The following is an 11,802-nucleotide window of genomic DNA, read 5'->3' on the forward strand; positions in this document are numbered from 1 at the left end:
AAGAAGTTCAATCTATATTTACTGAAGATCATTCTGGGTTAATTTTCCATTCCAAAGAGGTTCATACTGAACATTGTAAGGCACTAAATGAAAATCCTGAATTGCGGTCAATATATGGTGTCAAAAAGTCATGTGTGCTCAATTCATTACAGTATTTCCATTGTACTGATAACTATGCTGTTGACATCATGCATGATCTGCTAGAGGGTGTGGTACAGTATGAACTTAAACTGGTTTTTGAGTACCTGTGTTCATATGCACTGGATGTACCTATGATCTCCCTGTGTTCAAAAAGATCTGTTATATAATAATATATGAAGAGAGTGCTTTCATTATTTCCTGCAATGTAAAAATGATGTACTATGATGACCACTTCAATGCATACTGTATAGAAGATAACCAAATGGATGAGTTTTCTGTCATCTCTGTGAATGAACTGACACACTTTAGGCTATTTGATCATCAGTGCTCTAATGAGAATAATCAAAGAGAGTACATAGTGCCCAATTGTTATATTTAGAAAGACTTGACCTGAGGGGTCAGTAATGTTAACGCCCTTGAAAAAAGAAAACTATTAAAGCAACCAACTTGTTTTTTTTCTTTATTTGCCTTTTAGATTTGTAATCATTTAAATGTTACTTTAATTGTGCAGTAGCATATTAACACTTTATAGTGTTAGAGGCAACTCATTTAATAGTATGCAATTAACACTATGAGATTTAATGAATTACTCCTATGAGAATTAATTTCTAACACTACACACTGCTGTTGAGAAACTAACACTTGAGTAGTGTTCAATTTCAACTATACAAAGAGTTGATGTGAACTCTATTAAAGTGTTAAAATGACACTGTGGAGTGTGGACCCCTCCGGACACTTAAAAGTGCTGAAATGAAACTCCAATAGAGTGGATTTGTTTCTGTGGATTTTGCTGTGTATGTATATTTTATAATGTTAAAGTGCACACCTTGATTTCTATTATAATAACATTATTAATGTATTTCTAATGTTATTAGACATGTCATTCTCATCACTGCTCCTAGGTAACTTAGTGTTCCCTAGGTGGCCTCATCTATTTCACTTCGAGAATATCCACAAATAGGGAAGAACATTACCTTTATCTTTGTAATGTATACAATAATGATCATGAACGAGTTAAAAAGAGGACACAGTAATATAAACCATATAATATTTCTTAACCAACTCGGGCCTAACTACAAATGTACTCTTATGACAGAATACCGCTGCTGGGAAATTGCCGTTCCCGAGGTTGGGCACACGAGGGCAGTCAAGCTCCATCCAACACAACACACAACGCCACCTGAAGCAGAAGGTAGGTTTGGGCTAATTTACAGATACAGCTCATTACTGTGCATTGTATTGTTCGGACATAACCACAATTAACGGCTCTTCTATAAAAACAAACATTATGTAATATTCATAGCACTATATTTATATTAAAAATACAAAATTAATAACTAACCTTTTTCTAATGTTGATAGAAAGCCTTTTACATCATTTACACACACACACACACACATATATATATATATATATATATATATATATATTATATATATATAATATATATATATATATATATTATATATATATATATATATATATCCTTTTCTCTCCATAACACGTTCTAATATTTAAACTGGACACACGAGAGCAGTCAAGCTCCATCCAGCACAAGACACAACGCCGCCTAGAACAGAAGGCAGATTGGGCTACTGTACACAGACACAGCTCATCGGCGTTATTACTGTGCATTGTCTAGTTTTTACATAAGGACAATACACGGCTCTTCTGCACTGTTCATCATCATCTATAAAATAAACAAACATTATGTAATATACATAGCAGTATATTTATCATAATAAAGTTCACTCATCAATAACAAATAGTAAACATTTCTATATGTTGATAGAAATATAAAGCATGTTTATTTATATATATATATATATTATATATATAATATATATATATATATATATATATATTATATATATATATATATAAACATGCGTTATATTTCTATCAACATATAGAAATGTTTACTATTCGTTATTGATGAGTGAACTTTATTATGATAAATATACAAAATTTACAAAGCGAAGGGGACACATATTTATTTATATATATATATATATATATATATATATATATATATATATATATATATATATATATATTATATATATGTATATAAAGCATGTTTATATATATATATATATATATATATATATATATATATATATATATATATATATATATATAAATATGTGTCCCCTTCGCTTTGTAAATATTATCTAAATATTCAAACAGCCCAAGAAATAAAATTAGCTGTTTTCTGAGACGATGAAGTGACTCTTAAAAGAGCCTTTGTGTATATTAGACGGAGTTGTCGTTTAAGCGCATTCTCCGCGAATACGGCAGGCCAGCTGAATATCCTTGAGAGAGATGGAGAAATGTGAAAAGCTAGCACTGTGGCTACATGTTTTGCAACCATGAGCTGTATTTCAACGCTTTTTGGCCACAGCATGCTGCCTCACAAACGTCCCAATTCATGCCCCCCTTTTCCACAGTCGTTGTGTTTATCCAGGTAAGGATAAAAGTTACGTTTCCATCCATCCATCTTCTATACCGCGTAATCCTTCTCAGGTCACAGGTAAAAGTTACATTTTCCAAAGAAATTTAACTCGCTGAGATGGGCAGTCCATAGGTAGTCGGTACCTAGCCGCCCAAGGATTGGATTGCATTGCGATGGCTCAACTATGGAGTTGTCCCGTTCTGTGAGACCTTTGGGCCGTCTCGCCGCATCGTCACCCTTCAGTTTATATGACGGCACAGCTCATACCCCAAGACTTGAATAAAATCTATTTGAGAAGCAGTCATCTAGTCAGCGAACATTAAACCCTCATTTGCATAGTTTTCGTTAAAAGTGGGCGGTCTCAGACGAGGTGGCTGAGACTTTAAGGCGATGGACTGCTAATCTGTTGTGCTCTGCACGTGTGGTTTCAAATCCCATCCTCATCGCAAGCTTGTTACTTTCCCTCCTCTTTCCAGCAATATCTGGCATTATTGCAGTCTGTCTCACACCTACAAGGCCTACAAACGGGAAGCTTTGTACAGGTCCCTGAGCTAGCACTAGAGAGGGTGGAGAAATGTGAAAAGCTAGCACTGTGGCTACACATTTTGCAACCGTGTGCTGTATTTCAATGCTTTTTGGCCACAGTTGCTGTAAGGCTCTGGCGTCTCTGGAGGTCCATCAATGCAGAACGCATTCCGCAGTCCAGACGACAGGGGCAAAGAACCTGCACCGAAACCTCTTTATTGCTCCTCACACCGGGATGTAATTTCATATGCGTGAGCTATGTCCGCAAGAGGTTAAGGTGATGAACTGCCAATCCGCTGTGCACAGCCCATGTGGCTCTGGATCCTATTTTTCTTGTAAAGACCTTGCTTAAGCGCATTCTGTAAAGGAAGCGTGCATGGTGCAGACATTGTTGGCGTCTGCATGAGAAGTTAGTCTGAAGGGGAAATTAGGGTCAGGTGTTTTCAATCAACGGGATGACAATCAGGTGTGAGTGAGCACCCTGTCTTATTTGAAGAACAGGGATCTATCAAAGTCTGATCTTCTCAACACATGTTTGTGGAAGTGTATCATGGTATGAAAAAAGGACATTTGTGAGGATCTCAGAAAAAGAGTTGTTGATGCTCATCAGGCTGGAAAAGTTAAAAAAAAACAAAAAAAAAAACCTTCTCTAAAGTGTTTGGACTCCACCAATCCACAGTCAGACAGATTGTGTACAAATGAAGGAAATTCACGAGCATGGTTACCCTCCCCAGGCGTGGTCAGCCAACAAAGATCACTCCAAGAGCAAGACATGTAATTGTCCACGAGGTCACAACGGATCCCAGGGTAACTTCTAAGCAACTAAAGGCCTCTCTCGCATAGGCAAATGTTAATGTTCATGAGTCCACCATAATGAGTACACTGAACAACAATGGTGTGCATGGCAGGATGGCAAGGAGAAAGCCACTGCTTTCCATAAAGAACATTGCTTCCTGCATGCAGTTTGCTAAAGATCACATGGACAAGACACAAGGCTACTCAAAAAAACGTTTTGTGGACAGGTGAGACCAAACTAGAACTTTTTGGTTTAAATGAGAAGGGTTATGTTTGGGGGAAGGAAAACACTGCATTCCAGCATAAGACTCGTATCCTATTTCTGAAAAATGGTGGTGGTAGCATTACAGTTTGGGCCTGTTTCGCTGCATCTGGGCCAGGACGGCTTGACATCATTGATGGAACAATGAACTATGAATAATACCAGCAAATTCTAAAAGAAAATGTCAGGACATCTGTCCGTAAACTGGATCTCAAGAGAAAGTGGACCATGCAGCAAGACAGCAACCCTACGCACACAAGCCGTTCTACCAAAGAATGGTTAAAGAAGAATAAAGTCAGTGTTTTGGAATGGCCAAGTTAAGGTCCTGACCTTAATCTAATAGAAATGCTGTGGAAGGACCTGAAGCAAGCAGCTCATGTGAAGAAACCCACCCACATCCTAGAGATGAAACTGTACTATAATGAGGGATGGGCTAAAATTCCTCCAAGCTGACGTGCAGGACTGATCAACAGTTACTGGAAACGTTTGTTTGCAGTTGTTGCTGCACACCGAGGTCACACCAGATACTGAAAGCAAAGGTTCACATACTTTTGCCACTCACAGGTATGCAATATTGGATCATTTTCATCAATAAATAAATGACCATGTGTAATATTTTTGTCTGGTTTCATTAATTAGGTTCTCTTTATCTACTTTTAATACTTGTGTGAAAATCTTATGATGTTTTAGGTCCTGGTAATGAAGATGTATAGAAAGTTCTAAAGGGTTCACAAACCTTCAAGCACCACTGTAAGTGGGATGTAAAGCCATAGCAGAAGAGCTTTTCCGCAAACACTACCGATGTGACCGTGGACCATGGGGTCTTAAGCCTAGACGAATCGTGTCCAAAAGACCACGCTTTAGCTCTGTCTTCAGCTGGAAATGGTTAGATGTCTCCGGCAGAGCTGGTTAAGCGAAAGACACTTGAGTCTCACAACAGCCCATTTGTCGCACCCATGCCAGATTTCTTGTTGTCCGGCAGAATGACCCGGTCACCTTCTTACCATGAACGGGTTTACCACCACGTCAGCCTGGGGTAGTGTGGCCGAGTGGTCCAAGGCGCTGAATTTAGGTTCCAGTCTCTTTGGGGGTGTGGGTTCAAATCCCACGCTGTCAGGGTACTTAGCTGCAAGTAGTTATGCTCAACTTTCCTTAACTTCTCCAGTTAATTCTCAGTGGTAGTCCTTATCACTACGGATGCAATATATTTTTCGCCACATGTTGATTCCATGGTGCTGTTCCGAAGCTTGGTGTTTTCTTTTTTTTTGCTTTTTTTTTTTTTTGAAGATCTACATTTTGAATTGCCTCCGCTACCGCGTAAACCAGTTAATACTTTATTGGCTTTATTTTTTCGGCTTTCATCTCTTTTTGTTTATTTCTTTTTATTTGTTTTAAGTCTTTTGGTAACAAGTGAGCAGATCACAGTTATGTTAGATTAGGTTAGGAATATATTAGAGTAGATGTGTATCTTTTCAATAGTTGTATATTTAAATTTTGGGTCATTGATCTTTTACTCTAATATGAAACCTGTCAAGTTATTTTAAAAGAATCAGTTACCATAATTTTACTTTACAAAACATAATGCATAACTAAGTAAATTCTTTTTATATATTTATTTATGTTAATTGTTCATATCTATGGGTACTATTCAGGCCATCAGCATGAAGAAAAAAAAAATCCCTGGGAGAATCAACGTGTCCTTCAGGAGAGGCCCATCAGGTGATTTACTTCGGGACTCATCTGAAGAGGCAAGAAGCATTAAAGACAATCCTTCATTGCAAGAGAAGTCAACACCTCAAAGAGAAGATGTGGTCAGGAACAATACAGCCTCCCACTCCGTTCAATCCAACAGCTAGTGGTGTTCCTGAAGACGTACCTCTGACACAGGCAGCAGTTGAGAAGACACCAAAAAAACAAATTAGATCCTGTTTAGCTTGTGGTCAGCCAAAATCTCGTTACATGGGTGATGGCTCCTCTGTACATTTCTTTTAGCAGGCTGGTGATGTTAAATTCTTCTACTGCTCCAGGAAAGTCTTTGAGGCATACTCTGCAGAGGGCCTTCTGGTCATCTGTGCAGGTTCTGACACCAGCCACTAAAACAAGGACCCAATAGTCCTCATATCCACCCTGGTTTCCCTGGAGCGGCAGGCAAATACATTTACTGTCCTTCTAAAGTGCTCTCCCTGTGTCAAGTACAGGGAATGAATGCAGAGACGACATGGGCAGAGTTTCAGCAGTCCTCATTCTATGAGGCTGAGAGGCAGAGGTGGATTGTTGAAAAGAGAAAATAACTTTGTTGTGAAACACAGAATTTATGGTCTGTGCATGGCATGTCTGATTGCAAGCCAAGCACAAGGTTGGATTTTGGTAAATAGTTACAAATCCTGTGTAATACTGTTGACCATGAATCTCATTCTACGTTTTCTCTTTCTTTCTCTCTCTCTCTCTCTCTCTCTCTCTCTCTCTCTCTCTCTCTCTCTACCATTGTGGAATTGTGTATAGACAACATTGTATTTAAAAAAACAAAACAAAATTGTCCTCTGTATTTGTAAATATGTTTTATCTAGCTTGTATTTGTAAATGCTTTAAAATATTAGTCCTTATTTGGAATACATTTTCAATAACTTACACACTCTGTCAAAATTAAAATAACTATCTAAATAATATATGCAAACTGTTAATTTCACATTCTTCTTTAACAGTTAATTTTACACACTGAAAGAGTGTCGGAATAGTAAATGTTGACAATGCCGCTTTTAAAAAATTACATAGATACAATATGTAACAGATAATATAATATAAATATTTGAACGGATGTTTTTATGTTAGGTTCGTCCGACCCTCCTCCTGGATTTTCCTCGCTTTCTATTGGCTAGTCAGTGCTCTACACCTACGTGTGACTGGCCCCCGTGTGGCAGGTGAGAATTCTACCACTGAACCACCAATGTTAAAAATCCATGGACTTCGCAGTGTGATTTAAAGCTGAGTATTGTGCTGCATCAGCAATTTGGTTTAAAATTCTAAAGGAGAATCTCTTCCATATTTCAGCAGCATGGAGTTTGTCCATTACCCTAGTTTTGGGCGGAATTGATAAGGCTTGTGAAGTGCTTTGGGTGAAGGCTCAAGCAACACAAACGTCTCCAAAACTCAGTTGTGCATTGGCCTGGAATCTAACCCGGACTTCACAGAGGACGCTTTCCAGGTAAGTATTGTGCTGACTCAGCAATTTGGTTTCAAAATTGACAAGGAGCATCCTAAGGCTCTTGTATATTTGAGCAACATGGACTGTGTCTGCTACCCTTTTTTTGGACAGAATTGATAAGGCTTGTAGAGTTCTTTGGGTGAAGGCTCAATATTCAAAACTCAGCCGTGAGTGGCCGGGAATCGAACCCCGGCCTCACGCGTGGTCGGTCAGAATTTGACCACTGAACCACCAATGCTTATCTTAAGGATTAAGGACAATGCAGAGTGTGCTTTTCATTAAGTATTGTTCTGATTAAACAGTTTGGTTTCAAAATAGAAAAGGAGCATCCTAAGTCTCTTGTATATTTCAGCAGCATGGAGTTGGTCTAGTTTGGGCAGAAATGATAAGGCTTGTAATGTTCTTTTGGTGAAGGCTTAACTTTCAAAACTCACTTCTGCATTGGCCGGGAATTGGACCCGGGCCTCCCGCGTGGCAGGCGAGAATTCTACCACTGAACCACCAATGCTTAGTTTAAATTACTAAAGACTTCGCAGAGTGTGCTGTTCAGGTAAGTATTGTGCTGCTTCAGCAATTTGGTTTCAGATTTGAAAAGGAGAATCCTAAGTCTCTTCCTTATTTCAGCAGCAGTCACACACTATATTTCCAGATACTGTATAATATTATAATATCTCCTCTCTGCTCAACACGCATGTAATACAGTCTACATACCGTAGAGCAGTGTTTTTCAACCACTGTGCCGTGGCACACTAGTGTGTCATGAAAGATTGTCAGGCATGCCGTGAGAAATTGTCCAATTTCACTTAGTCTTAAAATTCTTTTTTATTAAAATTTATTCATTATTATCTGCAAATAATAAGCCATTGTTGAGTGTCTGTGCTGTAATATAGTGACTGGCAGAGTAATGTAATATTCGTCCCTGTGGCAGCAGGTAATTGCCTCCTACCTTCTTAGAGACAAGAGAATTAGTGACGCATGCGACAGTTCGTGGTGACAGTGATGGAGAAGTTTTTAAAAAGGAAAAATGCAAACTCCGAACTGGGCCCTAGACAAGATTGTGACCCAGGTGAAGGGCCTAGTATGAGTGGTGGTAAAAAGAAAGCAAAGACGGTGAGCTCGAGGCAATACAGCGAAAGTTATCTTTTGTTAGGATTTACTTTCACCAGCGATGAGATGACCCCGACTCCATTATGCTTGGTGTGTGGCGAGAAGCAGTCCAATAGCGCCATGGTGCCAAGCAAGCTTAAACGCTATCTCCAAGCGAAACACCCGTTGCTTCAAAACAAGCCGATGGACTATCTTGTTTGCCTGCGTGAAAACACCGAAACAGGCAACATTAATGAGAAAAACCACAAAGGTAAATTAGAAAGCCCTCAAAGCTAGTTGCTGCACTTGTAGCTAAATGAAAAAAGTCCCACACTGTGGCAGAGACGTTAATACTACCTGCCCGCAAACACACTGTCAACGAGATGCTCGGCCCTGACGCGGTTAAAGACATATCTAAACTCCCGCTGTCAGATAACACAATCGCCAGACGTACTGATGACATGTCTACAGACATCGAAAGCCATGTTTTGGAAAGATACGTATCAGTAGGAAATTTGCGTTGTAACTTGATGAGTCTACGGATATTCTCAACTCTTGGCCAATGTGCGTTTTGTGGATGGAGATGCCATTAGAGAAAACTTCCTATTTTGTAAGGCACTGCCAGAAAAAACAACAGGAGAGGAAATTTTTTGGGTCACATCAGAATATCTTGAGCAGGGAGGACTTACATGGGAAAATTGCACAAGTGTTTGCACTGATGGAGCTGCAGCCATGGTCGGGCTTAGTTAGCAGAGTGAAGGAAAGAAACCCAGATCTTATTGTTACACACTGTTTTCTGCACCGTGAGGCCTTCGTTGCAAAGACTTTACCAGCAGAACTAGTTCCTGTGTTGGATGATGTTGTGCGCATAGGGAACTTTGTAAAGACACGACCTTTGAAAAGGTATATTTGCATCTTTGCGTGAGGAAATGTGAGCGGAGCATAAAGCCTTATTGTTCCATACGGAGGTCCGATGGTTGTAGCGTGACAAGTTGCTGGCCCGTGTGTATGAGCTGCGGGAGGAACTTAAAGTGTTTCTGACAAACGAGAGGTCTGATTACTCAAATCTGTTTGCAAGTGATGAGTGGTGTGCAAAGCTGGCATACCTGGCAGATATATTTCATCATCTGAATGAACCGAACACACGGATGCAAGGCCGAAATGAGAACCTGCTTACAAGCATGGATAAAATAAATGGATTCCATTTAAAGGTGCACCTCTGGCAACAACATGTGCAAAGTGCCAACCTTGAGATGTTCCCACTCACAGAGGAACGGCACGATCACCCTGCTGCACTGTGCGAGGTAATAGGTAAACATCTGAAAACTCTTGAGGAGAAGTTGTCATTTTATTTCTCTTCAGCCTCCACTGAATGCCTTGACTGCTATTGGAAAGGACATAACTTTACAGGAGCAGGAGGAACTAACTGAACTGAAACAAGATCGTGGTTTAAAGCTAAGATTTGCTGAACTTCCTTTGGACAGTTTTTGGTTGACTGCTCCCAAGGAGTTCCCCATTCCGGCCAACAAAGTTTTGACATTGACATTTGACATAGCTCAAAAAAGACTGAAAAACACTGCGTTACACTACACAATTTAAGAAGCTACACTTACTTCTGCTTCCATTGTAACACTTTTCAGTTTTGGAGCAACAACAACAACAACAACAAAAGTGTTGGAACAAAATAAATCTTATTTTCCATTCCAGGTTGCAGGTATTCGCGGGTGCAATGCAACACCGTTCCACACACAAATAACTATTTTGAATGTTTAAGGGACTAAAATCAGAAAGCGCCACCAGCATATCTGACAAAGATGACTCATGAACCAATTCTTTAATCACTAGCTGAAAACGACGTATTGAATTTACACAAACGTCAAATAACAAATACAAAATTCTACTTTCTCATGAATATGGTATAGTGCACTGCTTAATCAGCAGTTTTTCTTAGAAAGACAAGATATTTAAATTGAATGAATTTAATGAAACCACACATCAAGCTGTCTTTTCGAACAGAACATTAAATTTAGCATTAGCTCCCAGTTCCAGAACAACACCACCGATGGACTCTGCATGGTCAGATGGGAGAACTATGCAATAATAAATTTTATTTGTCGCCGCCTTTCATAACACTCAAGGATACCTTACAAGAAAGACAACATACAGATATAGCCGCAAGCGGTGATTATCGGGATCCAAGCACAAACTGCTTGTGTACAGTTATACGATTGACCATGTCTCTTTTCAAATATAATACAAGTCTTTAAGTGTCTCTACATGGAAGTGTTATTCTATGTACTATATTACAATATACAAATAATACTGTCTTCATTTTAATTGGACAGCAATACATTCAGTCATGTCTAGCAACTTAACAAATGTTTTCAGTATTTAGGATATATAAAAATGAAGGTATTTTGAAGATCACAGATTTCTTTTGCAAACGGATTAGGCTTAGATGGTTTTAGACTTTATTAAACTTTATGAAACTATAATGAATTTTATGCATAGTGGACCAATTGAACTATTTATACTGAGATTTTAAACTATGAGACCTGAAAGGATTTGTTATCATGTGGCTCCCTCTGGTGGACAACATTAGTGTTATGCCTTCTTCTCTCATTCTCATTGATTTAAATGGCTGATATTTAAAAAATTGTTGTTGGCGCTCAGAGCATCAGAAATCCATGAAACATGACATGCTTACTCAATGTCTTGTTGTCCATGTATACCACATTTTGTGAAGTTTGAATATTGTGTTTAGAAGGCCAATTAGTCATTATGGGCCACACCCAGAATCAGCCTGTATCTCAGATAAAACTGTTACAAAGCGGTTTTGCTGCTGATCATCTATAGGTGGCCCTAGGGGTGTTTTGATGTGGCTTATTGTGCGTATTACTTAAAAGCTGTATGTCAACATGAATATTTAAATGACATGTAAGGATTTCTACTACACAAACTGAACTTCCATGCACTGTGATGTATGCATTTTATTTCCCATATAGTGAAAACTGTCAGGACACCTGCACCAGGCAGAACATGTACATATAAAGGCCATGGTGTAGGCCAAGGCTGATGATGTATTGTAGTATGTACTTTGAAGAGAAACAGGCAAATTAAATGTTAGTAAAATTGTAATGCATCTTCAGCATTTAATGGTATGGTCTGTGTGTGTATACTTTTTAGTGCACAAATGTGTTCTATTGAACATCTGCTTAGTTTTGCAAGACTTTGTGTGTGCATGTAGTTCTAACTGCACTGCTGTATCGTTTTCTTGTAAAAGTATTTTCCTAAATTATGTATCTTTTTCTACACAGATGGTGGTTAGCATTAAAA

At 38.7% G+C, this 11,802-nt stretch overlaps 1 non-coding gene across 1 annotated transcript; it reads right to left on the reverse strand.

The window, feature by feature from the left end:
* Positions 1–7,817: 7,817 nt before the first annotated feature.
* trnag-gcc (transfer RNA glycine (anticodon GCC)) lies at positions 7,818–7,888 on the reverse strand. Its single transcript has one exon. It is a non-coding gene; the product is annotated as a tRNA-Gly (tRNA).
* Positions 7,889–11,802: the final 3,914 nt, after the last annotated feature.

This window comes from Ictalurus punctatus, unplaced genomic scaffold (assembly GCF_001660625.3).
Source record: "Ictalurus punctatus breed USDA103 unplaced genomic scaffold, Coco_2.0 tig00163711, whole genome shotgun sequence".
Lineage (NCBI taxonomy): Eukaryota > Metazoa > Chordata > Actinopteri > Siluriformes > Ictaluridae > Ictalurus > Ictalurus punctatus.